Raw genomic sequence first — 15,739 nt, forward strand, 5'->3', positions numbered from 1 at the left:
CTTGTTTACAAGCGAAAGTAGGAGAATAACAGTTATGTTAGGGAAAATTTCACATTCTTGTAAACTCTCAAAGGATTTTTTTAATTTCTCAAGGGACTGTTTTAATTTCTCAAGGGATTACTTTCAGCTGTGGGTGATCACTTGCGATCTCGTGGAAAAAAAACGTGACTTGTCACATTTACAAACGTTATATAACAATTTAAAAAGTGACATGTCAGCTTTCTTATCTCAACGCACGTGTGTCTGAAAGGCGATTTATAAAAAGCGTCGCACAAACAATGGATTGCGTAACTAAAACACGAATAAATAATCACTAGCACTTACATCGTTTAAAAAGTTACAAACGTCAAAAATAAACCATACCAAAAAAACTCGCTCTTTTCAAAGATATTTTTTAAGTTAAAACAAATGCAAGAGATGGGGGCTTCTTTTAGCTTAGGAGCGGTTAAAAATTAGGCCAAATTTGGTCGCTACAAGCGCCATTCTATTTCGTCATCAGCCTAGGTCGTTAGGGGCGTGACCTCTCGTTGACAGCAATGTTGCATGAATCGGCTTTACAACATGCGATCGTATCGACGCAGTTCGAGTGGAATTTCAGTCAAAGGCAGCAAAATGTTTTCGTATTTCATCTTCAAATATAATTCGAAAGCATTCACTGTATATATGGCTTTTGTTTAATCCTTCTTAAGCCCACGAAGAAGCTGTCTTGATATCCGACCCTCGCAGAGCCTAGACAAAACGCAGCTTGAGTGTATCGATTTGTTTACGCCGCAATAATATGCGCAATGTTTTCTCCGACAGTAGTCGGAAATATCCGTATTTTTTTCGTGCTTTTTCGTCGCAAAAACAAAGCGTCGAACGCATATTTTGTTGTTTCATTTGCTAATTTCGCTGCCGTAATCGACTGCCTCGAAAGGTCCTTGCAATGTTAAAGTATAGAATTGTCAGATCTCGGTGAAATTTGCACTGTTTATTTGTGTAATGTTGAGGAATATGTGTATAAATACCCGGCGCGGACGAGCCATTTTTGACAAAATTATATGGCTGCATTTCCTCCGCGAAGATAGGAAATTGTTAAACTAAACTACAAAGCAACTGTAATGATAAGTTCGAAGAACAATGCACAGGATAAACCTTCGACTCATACTTCATGCAAAGAAGTCGGTATCTCGAAGAGACTTTGATTCATCTTTTTGAGTCGAGCAGATACACGAAGTGATCGGGCGTATCTTTTCTCTCAATTTTTTTCCGCTGCTCAAAAATAACGCTATACGTGCTGACAGAAAAGTAAACATATTCACAAAACAAATTTACTTAATGCTTAAAAGGATCAAAGGTAATACAATAACCAGTAAATATTTTGGTTGTGAAAACTGAATAGCGCTACGACCCCTGCGAGCACGAGCCATCAATGACGCAACTCACGTGGAAAAATAAAGCAAAGTGAGATTGCTTTACGTTACTGGACACTTATTTAGAAAAAATGCGGAGGTCGGCACTTCATTCATCGAATTACCATGAGGTTGCTCGAAGAGCCTTTGATTTCAGAGATAATACTAATCAGATTGCCGTGCGTCAACACACTCATGTCGCAAATCTGAAAATAAATTTCGTGTGCATTGTGAGTTTTCGTACTTTCAATGAACTTATTGGAAATCGATGGAAAATTTACAGGCCGGAAGGCTTTCTCCGCAAGCGGGCCATTAAAGCTAGCCAGAACATAACAGTACAATGAAGACGATTACAGCATGGAAAGGAAGTAGGGAAATGGGTCGATAAGACACGAAGGATTTCTTCAAATCTCCTGATGCAAAAAAAAAACATCCAAAAGAACATAGCAAAAACAGCGGGCTAAAGTCCCAAAGAAAATGGAAAAGGAAACCCAAAAGGGTTGAATCGTACTGTGATTTGAATGTTAAACTATTCATATCTAGAATGTAATAGTAATTTGAATAAAAGAACTATCAGTGATCGGTGTTGGCTATTGAAACATCAATTTCTGCAACACTCTCCCTGCCGTGCGGAAGCTAGCTAGACGCATTTGGATCTAATATCTGGAATAAACTGAATATTCTGAGGTACGACAACTTTGACATATATACTCTACTTTGATCTTGATCATTGACTTTCCTCTATTTCAGTAGCTAGCGGTGTATAATCAAGTTCTATTATTAAATTATTATTTTGGCAAAGCTTCTACCATAGGAAAATGTAAGGCCGCGTTTAAAAATAACTAAAATTCGCAAAACCACGCGAAGCTATATGACTTCTATTCTCCAAGAGATCCTTGGTGTGCGTGGCTTTAGAGAAATGGAGATCATTTTACTATATTTTGTTTCGTTGCACTATAGGTAGAATTAGAAAATGCGGCATAGATCGACAGACAACTACTCCATAGACAATAATCTTTGGCAGTCAGACAATAAGATAAACGGATGAGGATTTGGCAAGGATCAGCGGAGGAGGTGATACGGAAGAGTTCTTCAATCTCCAAATGCTTTAAAGAAATTAAGCATCGCAAAGAACATAGCAAAAACATGAGAAAGCCCCAGTGAACATGGCAAAGGGAAATCAAAAGGGTTGCCGCGGTTTTCGCCAATGTCTCACATCCCTTACTTCATATCGTGGACACGTGAGTTTACAAATTTTAATTTAATTTATTCATTAAACGAAATTCAGGAAAAGACTTACATACATAATATTGCAGTGTCAATATAGTTTATTTACATGTACAATCAATTTGACGTATTAGAAAACAAGAACGCGCGCAATTGGCCATGTTCACTGTTTTTAAAGTTATTAATCAAATTGCCGTGCGTCAACACAGTCATGCCGCAAATTGAATTCCGTGTACATTGCGATTTTTCGAATATGTAATGTACCTACTCGAAATAGATGGAAAAACTACAGGCCGGAAGGCTTTTTGACGCAAGCGGGTCATCAAAGCCAGCGAGAATGCAACTAAACAAATTCGCCGAAGAGGTTAAAAGGATGGAAAAGAAGTAGCGAAAATATAATGGGTTCGACATAAATTCGGGAGAGTGAGGGGGGGGGGGGGGGGGGAGAGAAATCCCATACAAAAAAGATGCGTGGTCCCTAAAAGGAGACCAATTTGGGCGTGACTCAGGCTTTCTATGGCCCCTCCAAGATATCATTTATCAAGCCTTATTGGTCCATAGATCGCCAACAGTTTTTTTTTTGTTTTTTCACGTCCAACCCTAAATGACACGTGGACGGGTACAATAGTGGCGTTCTGCATTTCCTGAACATCCTAAATGAGACCAAAATCAACGCCCCATACCTAGACGTGACGACGAGGATACACATGCCTAGCAATTTGGAGCCTCGTTCCCCCTTCCCGCCGCCATGAAATAACGAATTTGTTATTGGGAAAGTGCATACTTCTCATTTTAATCAGTTGTTTTGTTTGCCTTCTCTAGAATGTCAAACCTTGCTAACTTGATAGGCATTTATCATACTGTCATTAATTTTTGCCTGGTTTGCCGCATGCTTAAGTGGTAAATTTTTATTACTGTTTGAAAACATCATTTTATAAGGAAAGTTTACAGTTGTAATTTCCTTAACAATGGCTATTTTTGGGTAGATAAATGCGGCCTTGAAGTCTTTTCAGCAAACACTTTAGCTTGATCTTGATCTTGGTGGCTTTAAGCAATAATTTTAGTATTGTTACAAGCCAAGGTTTCGCGTTGGTTTCCAATACATTTCGCGTCCCACAATGTTAGTACATTGCTATTTGGCTTTGAAGCCTTCTCCTTGAAGATGACGTGGCCCTTGACATGTGCCGTTTACGAGTCTATAACATTAGTTTGTAATTTTCGATCATTTGTTTAACAGTGCCTTTAAAGGGTCTATGATATAAGATTGTTAATGTTGAAGATTTGTATACAGTGCCCTTGAGCGGTCTGTCATACGAGTTTGCTTATTTTGAAGATTTGTAAACACTGCCCTTGAAGAGGCTGATGCGAGACTGTTAATGTTGAACAATTGTATATCAGATAGTACCTTTGAGTGGTGTAGAGAGTATCTTTATTGTAGTTTTGTTTCTTTCTGGATTAAGCGTTCATAAATATTTTTTGTGTTTCTTTGAAAGTTGCTTGTCTGTATGTATTAGCTTGCTTAGTTTCTGTTTTGTTTAGGCATCTTGTGCCTTAATTCCTGGTTGGGGTTCTTTTTTAATTTCGTATATATTTCCCCTCTTCTTTTTCGTCACATATTCTTTTATTTTCACTTGGTTTTTCGTTTTTTCTGCAGACATTTTTGACACGAGGTTCTGGACTTCATCTACCTGTAATACAAGAGAGGTGTCTTTATTAATGGTGAAAATGAAATTTACAGCTCTTGTTTCCAGAACTTCCGGGACTTCTCTTAGCTACGCAAGAGTTTTCAACAGATGGAGATCCTTTGGTACAACTGTGTTGGCTACCAGTCTCATCCCTGTGAAGCCCATCAATTGTACATTGATCTGCAGTATCTGCTGGATTGAAGCAAACTAATCAGTTTCTTCTATCAATTGCGCTTTCCATGGTTTCAAGTGGCTGCACGATCTGTGAGCTACCCACTCAGGTGGAGCCTCTTTAGCTGCGAATTCTGGCGTCTCTGCAAGGAATCTCCGCTGTCATGGCCCTTTGGCCTCAACCTCTGTTAAGAACACTTACATTCAGTGAACACTCTCTAGCAAGTAGATTAGAAGTTCAAAATTATTGTCACTTTTGCTCAAGCCCTTTCTTTTTATCTCTATATGTTGGCTCGGCTGGCCAACGCACCCAATTTATAACTGAGATGTGTGTCCGGATGTGTAGTGGAGGCAAAACATGTAATTTGTGATAGTCGTAGATAAGCATAAATTACTGTTTTGCCGGCACGGACCAGAGGGTTGGGCGCGGGTTTGCGGTGTGCAATGTATAGTGGGATTTGAGTTTGTAATAGGTGACCGTTAGGAAGGTGAGACATTCTACGGTCAGCCTTCGCCACGTTTTGGTCAATGTTTGGTTTTATTTTTATTTGCTTTGTCATCCGTGGATGCAGGCTTACGCTTCGTTTTGTTTAAGTATTTAGTTCTCCTATTATTATTGTATCACTGTAAGATCATATATTTCGTAAAGTATTGTTTACAGTATGTTAGATAAGAATACCCTAAAACCCCAAGGGTTGCGCCACTGCCTTGGTCGGGGGCACACGTTCCCCGTTTTCTCCACTTGCTGGTTTTTAGGGGTTTTCGTGTCCGGCTCTGGTGCATTAAGTTTTCTAACGCTATTCATAGTTTGTAATTTCTTGTATCATCCGTTGAGATTGAATAAACGCTGGCCAACGCACCCAATTTATAACTGAGATGTGTGTCCGGATGTGTAGTGGAGGCAAAACGATACAATTTTCTTAGCGTTTAAAAACAAGGTTTTAAAATGCACAAAAAGGACACGATTATAACGTAAAAACGGTGTTCCGACACTTATAGTAAAATTTTCTCGTTGGGTGCCCCTGGATAATCATTTTGATTCAAGACTGAATTTCTTACCAATTGGATGTAAAGAACAAACAAAGATTTTTCCAAGCATGGGTGAACAAGACAGTCAGACAATAAGATCAACAAATCAAGATCTGGAAAGAATCGGCGGAGACGGGTTGATAACTCGACACCAAGGAGTTCTTCAAATCTATTTTCTTTGTTTTCATTTTCCCTATAATTATTGCAGCGAAAGTATTGTGGTCAAGTTTGAACTCCGTTTATCTGCAACACTCTTCTTTGCGGAAGCTAGCTAGACGCATTTGAATCAAACATCTGGATTAAACCGAGTATTCTGAGGTACGACAATTTTGACTTACATGCTATCATGGTCAGTAATTTTCCTCCCCTTCATGATCAGTAGCTAGTGCTAGTTAGCTGAGTGCAACACTAACGATGATCTATTGTTAAATTATTTTGGCAAAATCTCTACCAAACGAAAATGAAAGGTCACGTTTAAAATGGATATTCGCAAAACCTCACGAAGCTATATGGCTTCTATTTTCCATCAGATCCTTGGTGTGCGCGTGGCTTTAGAGAAATGGAGACTACATAACCATACTATAACCAGTACAAAATTCTACATATATATCATTTTTTTAATTCGTATTATCTGCAAGTTTACGTTCCCGTTGAAGTTGATTGCGAGCCTTCGCGTTCTCAACCAAGCCACCTTTATTGTGCTTTCAAAGAGAGCACGGCTCTATCAAAGTATTTTCGACTGTACAAAAATATTGTTTAGTTTAAGTATTAAAATTTCCCTGTCGCCTTAAGATCCTTGGTGTGCGCTTGGATTTGAAAAAATGGAGACCGAATCAAATTTTTATCAAATGTCTTTCGTAGAACTATAACGCGCTAGTACAAAATGCGACATAGATAGACAACTAATACATAGACAATAATCCTTAACAGTCAGACAATAAGATAAACAAAGGAGGAATAGGCAAGGATCAGCGAAGGAGGTGATTTGATAGACAGATAGGAGTTTTTTAAATCTCTCAATGCTAAAAGAAAGAAGCAAAAACATGGCAAAGTCCCACAGAACATAACAAAAGGAAAACTAAGAGGATTGCCGCGGTTTTCGCCAAAGTTTAACATCCTTTACTTGATAAATTTAAGTTTAATTTATTCATTAAGAGAAATTCAGGAAAGACATGTATTGCGGTGTCAATATAGTTCATTTACATGTACAATCAATTTGACGGCAGGAGCCATGAGCTCCTGAATTCGGGCTCCTGTTTTGACGTATTAGAAGCCAAGAACGCAATTGGCCATGTTCACTTTTTTCAGAGATAATACTAATCAGACTGCCGTGCGTCAACACACTCATGTCGCAAATCTGAAAATAAATTTCGTGTGCATTGTGAGTTTTCGTACTTTCAATGAACTTATTGGAAATCGATGGAAAATTTACAGGCCGGAAGGCTTTCGCCGCAAGCGGGCCATTAAAGCTAGCCAGAACATAACAGTACAATGAAGAAGATTACAGCATGGAAAGGAAGTAGGGAAATGGGTCGATAAGACACGAAGGATTTCTTCAAATCTCCTGATGCAAAAAAAAAAAAACATCCAAAAGAACATAGCAAAAACAGCGGGCTAAAGTCCCAAAGAAAATGGAAAAGGAAACCCAAAAGGGTTGAATCGTACTGTGATTTGAATGTTAAACTATTCATATCTAGAATGTAATAGTAATTTGAATAAAAGAACTATCAGTGATCGGTGTTGGCTATTGAAACATCAATTTCTGCAACACTCTCCCTGCCGTGCGGAAGCTAGCTAGACGCATTTGGATCTAATATCTGGAATAAACTGAATATTCTGAGGTACGACAACTTTGACATATGTACTCTACTTTGATCTTGATCATTAACTTTCCTCTATTTCAGTAGCTAGCGGTGTATAATCAAGTTCTATTATTAAATTATTATTTTGGCAAAGCTTCTACCATAGGAAAATGTAAGGCCGCGTTTAAAAATAACTAAAATTCGCAAAACCACGCGAAGCTATATGACTTCTATTCTCCAAGAGATCCTTGGTGTGCGTGGCTTTAGAGAAATGGAGATCATTTTACTATATTTTGTTTCGTTGCACTATAGGTAGAATTAGAAAATGCGGCATAGATCGACAGACAACTACTCCATAGACAATAATCTTTGGCAGTCAGACAATAAGATAAACGGATGAGGATTTGGCAAGGATCAGCGGAGGAGGTGATACGGAAGAGTTCTTCAATCTCCAAATGCTTTAAAGAAATTAAGCATCGCAAAGAACATAGCAAAAACATGAGAAAGCCCCAGTGAACATGGCAAAGGGAAATCAAAAGGGTTGCCGCGGTTTTCGCCAATGTCTCACATCCCTTACTTCATATCGTGGACACGTGAGTTTACAAATTTTAATTTAATTTATTCATTAAACGAAATTCAGGAAAAGACTTACATACATAATATTGCAGTGTCAATATAGTTTATTTACATGTACAATCAATTTGACGTATTAGAAAACAAGAACGCGCGCAATTGGCCATGTTCACTGTTTTTAAAGTTATTAATCAAATTGCCGTGCGTCAACACAGTCATGCCGCAAATTGAATTCCGTGTACATTGCGATTTTTCGAATATGTAATGTACCTACTCGAAATCGATGGAAAAACTACAGGCCGGAAGGCTTTTTGCCGCAAGCGGGTCATCAAAGCCAGCGAGAATGCAACTAAACAAATTCGCCGAAGAGGTTAAAAGGATGGAAAAGAAGTAGCGAAAATATAATGGGTTCGACATAAATTCGGGAGGGGGGGGGGGGGGGGAGAAATCCCATACAAAAAAGATGCGTTGTCCCTAAAAGGAGACCAATTTGGGCGTGACTCAGGCTTTCTATGGCCCCTCCAAGATATCATTTATCAAGCCTTATTGGTCCATAGATCGCCAACAGTTTTTTGTTTTTTCACGTCCCACCCTAAATGACACGTGGACGGGTACAATATTGGCGTTCTGCATGTCCTGAACATCCTAAATGAGACCAAAATCTACACCCCATACCTAGACGTGACGACGAGGATACACATGCCTAGTAATTTGGAGCCTCGTTCCCCCTTCCCGCCGCCATGAATTAACGAATTTGTTATTGGGAAAGTGCATACTTCTCATTTTAATCAGTTGTTTTGTTTGCCTTCTTTAGAATGTCAAACCTTACTAACTTGATGGGCATTTATCATAATGTCATTAATTAATCGGGCGTGGCCGATTTATAGTTTACCCTTAGTCTCCTGTCGGCTAAAAATGACGGGGATAGCCTGGGCCAATCGGTTTCATTTCAGTTTTGACAGTAAATCGTTGTAGGAACACTGGGTCGACTTTTGGGCTAATCTACAATCTGGTTCTCTTCTTTGCTTCGGCGGGAGGACAGAGAAAAAAGCTTAAGGGGTAAAGTACTAATAATCACCATTGTGAAACTGTAGTTGCTTTGACAAGTTGAAGCTATTTTTGTAAATAAAAGGGGTAACGTCATTCATGTCACGCAATGTTTTTGTGGGAAACTTTGAAACTAGACGCTTTGCTGGTTTCTACAAATAGCAGTGTGATCTGGCGGTACATTTTTTTGAGGCGGACTCCATTTTAAAACTATTTTTTATATATTTAGCAAGAAGTATGCGATTTTCATTTCCGCACAGTTGGGCGTCAAAGTCACCTGTCACAAAGAGTAGAATGTTTGCACAACTTGGTTTGGATATATTTTAGATTTGACTAGTGACGTTAGTAAGACACTTCTCAAGACGTCAGCAAAACATTGGCAATGTACAGTATTGGTGTGAACTTGAATGGAATTTTTTACGAGATCAGTAAAGCTATCGAATGAAAAGATGACTTGAAAATGAAAACTTCGAATAATTATAATTAAATACCAATTGAATTTTAGATGAGAAATTCCGGAAGTGACATCTGTGTTCAAAATAGGAATTTTTGTACAACTTAAAGTTCCGAAAAAAAAGACCACATGTTTTGTAAAAATCACAGACAAACATGATCAGGAAAACAAAACAGGCCAATGGGTTTTATTCACGAAAATACAACTTTCTTAAGAAAGAGTTTGTAAACAAGAAAATGGAATCGAATTACATTTCACACGAAATTTGCATACATTTGAACTTGCAAAAAAGAAGTATCTCTGCCGAGACATAATAGCGAGACCTTACATTAATAATTATTGTATTCTGATCTGATTGTTATTTTTTATGCATTAACTATTTGAAAGTGGTTCTCATCGATGAAAACAAAACGGTTTTTCATTCACTGCTTGAAGTATTTATAGACGTGAAAACATTCGCTTAATCAAATTACATTCTGCACGAAATATTTTGTATCCATTTGTCTCGAAACTTTGAGGAAATTGAAATCTTTGTGGACAGTACTGCATAAAAGCAGTTCATAGAATTGAATAAAAAGATAAGAACCATATTGATAAAGGATATTTTAAAACTTTATTTTGGCTCATTTTGACGAAATTCAGGATTTTCAAAGACTGCCAGTAAACGGCTGTATCTTGTCTGTCTCTAACGATTTTGCTACGGTTTCGAACGAGCTAATTATTCAACATGGTATCATGGTAGCGGGCAGAAGTCGGTTCGTTCTGAATTTTTCAATACGGTATACAAGTTACAGGTCAATATACAGACCCTCTGTACAGTAAAAAACGTTTTGGGAACAAACCATTGTGACATGATTGTGAACTTATTTTCTATGTTGATCAGTAAAAATCCTTAGTACGACATGGGGTTTGTTATCAAGTTCGTTAGTACGTTAATACTGCAAGGTGTATAACCTCAGAGAATTATTATCAAGTGTGTTTTGTTTTATTAGCGGTTTATACTCTAAGGTCTTGGTATGGGAGATCAAAATTAAGGCAAATTTCTGTTATTATCTGATTGCTTGGCACAGATTAGTACGATACTGAATTGGTTAGGAAAAGTAAACAAACATTAAATTGAATGAGAGTAGAAAGGGAGGGACAGGTGGGGGTGAAAGGCTAAGGAGATGGAAAGGGAGGGAGAATTAAAATCCATGCTTGGTTATATCACGCAACCTTTGACTTCTGTTGTTTTCTCACAAGAACAAAACTTAAGGTGGGGTTCTACCTGAATTTGAATGGAACTTTAAGAGATTTAAAGAAGGGATTGAAGAAAAGAATGGAAACACCTCCAAACAGTTGACCCCCTCGCAAGAGCACTCCGGGTTGTCAGGAGACTGTTTGGTGTCCGTCCACCAATTTTTAACTTCAAATTCAAATTTTAAAATCACATTAAATCTCCAATATTTCTTATTTGTCTAAATTTTACTAATCCTTTGAGAAAAACTATCGCCTCCCAGACATCCCCCAAAATCGTCCAAAAATTAACAAAATACTGCAAAACAAATATATATGGGATAAGTAAAGCTTTTTTGGATTCCTTGAAACGCGGCTGAAATGGTTTTCAGTGTTTTCCAGCCCTTATACTTTGGGTCAGAACTACTATTCTTCACCAGTTGCTATTACAGTAATGGTATGAAACAAATACCTAATCATTGGTCAATAAGTTGTGATCATTTTCTTGACAATAGTAGTTACCTGATTAGGAGTTGTATACTATTCCATTAAAGTGTAAGGGCTGGAAAATACTGAAATGCGTCAGCCACCTAAAGCGTTGGAAAAATTGGTCTTCAGGTAAAAACCCCGCCTTTATTAAGTATTGAGAAAAGGCTGCACTTTGTTAAGTGTTACAAGTTTATATTTTCTAGACGTCTAGTTCAATCGTTTATTTGTATTGTATTGTTTATTTGTATTTTATAAATTGAGACCATTATGTCATTAGGTAATAATGCAATCTTGAAAACATTCCAGATTTTCATTATTAAATTGAAACACGAAAAATTCAAATTTGGGAAAACAAGCCTGTCAAAATGACGTTGCCATGGTGATTTCAAGTTACTGGCACAATAACTAATCCTACCAAATTATTGCGAGATAAATTTTAGATAAACGCGCAAAATTTGGCAGCGTTTGGTTGAATCTTGAAAAAGTTATAAGCGTCCAAAGTCAGCGCGGGCCTCAAAAGCCCCCCCCCCCCCCCGGCCTGAATAGGTTTAAGTGACTGTTTTTCCAGTGATTTTTACTGTACTGTACCCTGCCTTTCAACTCAAAACAGATAGCTAATTATTAAGCGCCCGATTTTAAGCTTCTCAAGCTTCTCAAGCTTCTTGTTTTTGTCTGGTTTGCCATGCTTAAGTGGTAAATTTTTATTACTGTTTGAAAACATCATTTTATAAGGAAACTTTTTACAGTTGTAATTTCCTTAACAATAGCTATTTTTCGGTAGATAAATGCGGCCTTGAAGTCTGCTTTTCAGCAAACACTTTAGCTAGACGTTTGGATCAGGCATCTGGAATAAACCGAGTATTCTGAGGTACGACAATTTTGCTTTTTAAGCTACTGTGATTGTGTCTAGTCTTTAGTTTCCCTTTCTTTCAGTAGCTAGCGGTAGTTATTTGAGTACAAAACTAATGATGATGCTATTTTTTTTTGGCAAAGTCTCTACCATACGAAAAAGTAAGGCCGCTTTCAAGAGTTATTGAAATTCGTTAAACATCGCGAAGTTGTAAGGCTTCTATTTTTTATGAGACCCTTGGTGTCCGCTCAAAAAGCTCCGTCCCGGACAACACTTTTTGAAAAAAAAGGCAAATGTTTTCAAAATTGTCCTTCAAAATTTGTCTTGATCTTTATCAGTCGGAACCATTCTTGAATATTTTCGCCTTTTTATTACTCATTTGTTGTTTTTCTATGTCAGAAAAAAAAAACTATTATTTTGAGGTTTCCTTCAATTTGAAAGGAATCAGAAAAATAACTTAATAGACCGCGACATTGCTCCTTTAAGATCAGTGGACATCGTATTACCAAATTTTATTTCATTGCATTATAGAGCGCCAGTAGAAAATTCGACATAGATCGACAGACAAAAAATCCATTGACAATAATCTCTAACAGTACTAGTCAGACTATAAGAGAAACATAATTGTCATCGATTCCGTAACTACATTAGTTTCAATTATAGTTGCTTGAATAAAAAAATGCTCTTTTCTTTATCTTCAATTTCCCTTTAATTATAGAAGCGAAGGCATTGTGCTCGTTTTTGTTAATGTGGCCTTGAAGTCTGTTTTTTCTGCAACACTCTTCCTGTAAAAGCTTGCTAGAGGCATTTGGATCAAGCATTTGAATCAAACCAAGTATTCTCAGGTACGACAATTTTGACTAAAACGCTACTTTTGATCGTGATTAATAATTCTTCTCTTTCAGAAGCTAGCAGTTATTAGTTTGAGGGCAACACTAATGGTCAAGTATTATTAACTTGCTTGAAGAAGAATTAACTAATAAAATTCGCAAAACCAAGCCAAGCTGTATGGCTTCTACACATGGACTCCGTAGCGTGAGCGTAGCTTAAGAGGCGTTGAGATCGCATTACAAAATTTCTTCTAGGAATGAACGTTTATTCATTTGAGATGTTGATCGCGACGTTTCGACTGCAATACTGCTAGTCTTCATTCGCCTGATGAAGACTAGCAGTATTGCAGTCGAAACGTCGCGATCAACATCTCAAAGCGATTCTATCGTGAGACAAACGAATAAACTTTCATTCCTATCTTACACCACGATGAACAAAATTCACATCTTTAATGACAAAATTTCTTTTATAGCACCATAAAGCGACAGTACAAAATGCGAAATAAGGATAGATAGACAACTAATCCATAGACAATCATTTTTAACAGTCAGACAATAAAATAAACAGATAAGGATGAGACACGGATCAGCGGAGGAGATTTGACAGACAGGAAAGAGTTCTTAAAATCTCTTAATACAAAAAAAAAAAAAAAAATTCCAAAAGAACATAGCAAAAATGTGGCAAAGTCCCAAAGAACATGGTAAAGGGACAACCAGAGGGTTGCTGCGGTTCTCACCAATGTTTTACACCCCTTACTTGAAATCGTGAACACATGAGTTTAAAAATTTTAATTTAATTATTCATTAAACGAAATGCGGTAAAAGACTATTTGCGGTGATAATATAGTTGATTTACATGTACAATAAATTTGACGTATTTAAAACCAAGAACGCAATTGGCCATGATCACTCTTTTTAAAGTTATTAATCAAACTGCCGTGCGTCAACACAGTCATGCCACAAATTGAATTCCGTGTGCATTGTAGTTCTTCGTATACTCAATGTACTTATTCGAAATCGATGGAGAATGCCACACCTTGCTAACTTGATCATCATTAACCATATTGTCATTAAGTTTTGTCTGGTTTGCCGCACTGCAGTGGTTAATTCTTATTACTGTTTCAAATAACCCTTTAACCCTTTGACTCCCAAATTTTCTCCAAAAACGCGTTTTTTAGGCGCTAAACTGAAATTTTGGTGCTATGGTCTTAAATTTACTTCAACTTTGCTAAAGAAGCACTTATTTTACACTTCAGCAACATTTTAATAAAGATTCTGTGTAAAAATGTGCAATATTTTACTTTGGTGCATGCGCATAAGCCAAAATTTGGACTTTTTGATGAACCGTTCCAATTTTTTTTGCCCCTTTTGCTTCCGTTTTTTTTTTTTCGCTTTCTTATTCTCGTTACTTTCTACTCTTTATATCCTTTCTTCTGGCAAAAAAAGTTTAGACGTTAGCATTGGAAAACCCTGAAAAGGGGACCTTGACCAATTACAGGTGAACTGGCCTGTTTAAGCAACGATTTTGCACCAAAAATGGATTTTGTTTTTCTTTGATTAGCTCTGTCAGAATACAACCGATATTCAAAATGAACAGTCCTGTAGAAAGGTCGATCCAAGCTCTATCAGATTTCTTATCACGAAATTCCACTGACGTGCTAATTGATGACGTCACTAGTGAATCAATGACTGCACCTCCAAAGAGCGCCTGAATGCGCGTTTAGGAGTGAAAGGGTTAAAAGGAAACTGTTTTACAGTGGAGCGGATGTCGCTACATTGACAATCGCTGCACGTATACGACACTAAACTTGGGATGATTAATTTATTCTTTGTACTTAGAGCACGTTTCTTTTTATTTGACTGTTTGAAATTGGGAACAGTAGCGCACAGACAAACTAGAGCTGTTTTCTATTCGCTTTTTCTTTCCTTTTTGTGTATATTGATATGCATATGATAAGCCTACACTCTTTTTTTGCAAGGAGGTTAATATGAAAAGAGTATGGATAAATTTTTAGCTACATATCCCTGAGGCAGAAATTAAAGGAACAAAACATTTTAATTTCATTCACTGTAAAGTCTGCTTAATTTCCTTGTATGATAACTAATAAAGTTCTTTTTAAAATACTGATATGCCATTCAGCTGAAAGAGGGAAATCTATAGAAGCAGGAACTGTGTCAATTTATTCGATAATTACAAGCAAGCCGCAACTAGCTAACTAGAGATATCGCTGAACAAAAGGTAAAAATGTCTCTACGCGTTCTCTGTACATCTAACAAATTAGATTTCTTGAGCACGCGCTGCAAAACAACAGCTTCGACCTTAAGTGGGCTGAGTTTAGTTTAGTTTTTCCTTTTTGTGAGAAAATTGTTTTTTTTTTTTTAATCTCAGTTGCGTCGTCGTTCATAAAAGGCACTTTTTAAAAGACGCCCAACAATAACATCATCAAAGCATTGGTTAGGGGTACTTGGCAATATTGTGTTCTCAAAATTTGGGCAACATCGAGAACCGCGAACAAACATTTGTCGCACTAAAATGCTTCTTCATTTTCTCAGGTTAAGATAGAAATGAGATCGAAACAGCTTCCTCACTTTCTCGCTCTAACAATTGTCTATCAAAAAAACTAGCTCAAAATAAACCACTTGTTCTGGAGGTTACTAAAAAGCAACTATTATGAATACTAAGTTGAACCAAAGAAGCCGACAACAAAAAAATATATATTTTGAAAGTTTACTCCGTCTTTTTCTCTTTTAGAGTTATAAAGCAGGTGGCCAACCACTTTCGAGAACCCATTAAATCCTAAACCAAACAGACTTTGAAAAGTTTTAGGTATGTAATTTAAAATTAAAATGATGGCGAAAAGCTTAATGCAATTTTTTGTTAGTCCTTCGTGCTTCCTGTAAGAATATTTAGTTTTAACTGGAGCAATTTTACATTGATCCATAAACTCGCCTTAAACCGTTTAGGGCTTTAGATCA

The 15,739-nt window shown here is 37.1% G+C and overlaps 1 protein-coding gene across 1 annotated transcript in view; it reads left to right on the top strand.

Annotated features, from left to right (window-relative positions):
• LOC144628305 (cilia- and flagella-associated protein 100-like) overlaps positions 1 to 15,140 on the top strand; it is a 94,771-nt gene extending 79,631 nt beyond the window's left edge. Inside the window, exon 22 of the mRNA XM_078486390.1 lies at positions 15,127 to 15,140. The gene's annotated coding sequence lies outside the window, so the exon portion shown is untranslated. The remainder of the gene's footprint in view (positions 1 to 15,126) is intronic.
• Positions 15,141 to 15,739: the final 599 nt, after the last annotated feature.

This window comes from Oculina patagonica, chromosome 10, assembly GCF_052425735.1.
Source record: "Oculina patagonica isolate OP01 chromosome 10, crgOcupat, whole genome shotgun sequence".
Taxonomy (NCBI): Eukaryota; Metazoa; Cnidaria; class Anthozoa; order Scleractinia; family Oculinidae; genus Oculina; species Oculina patagonica.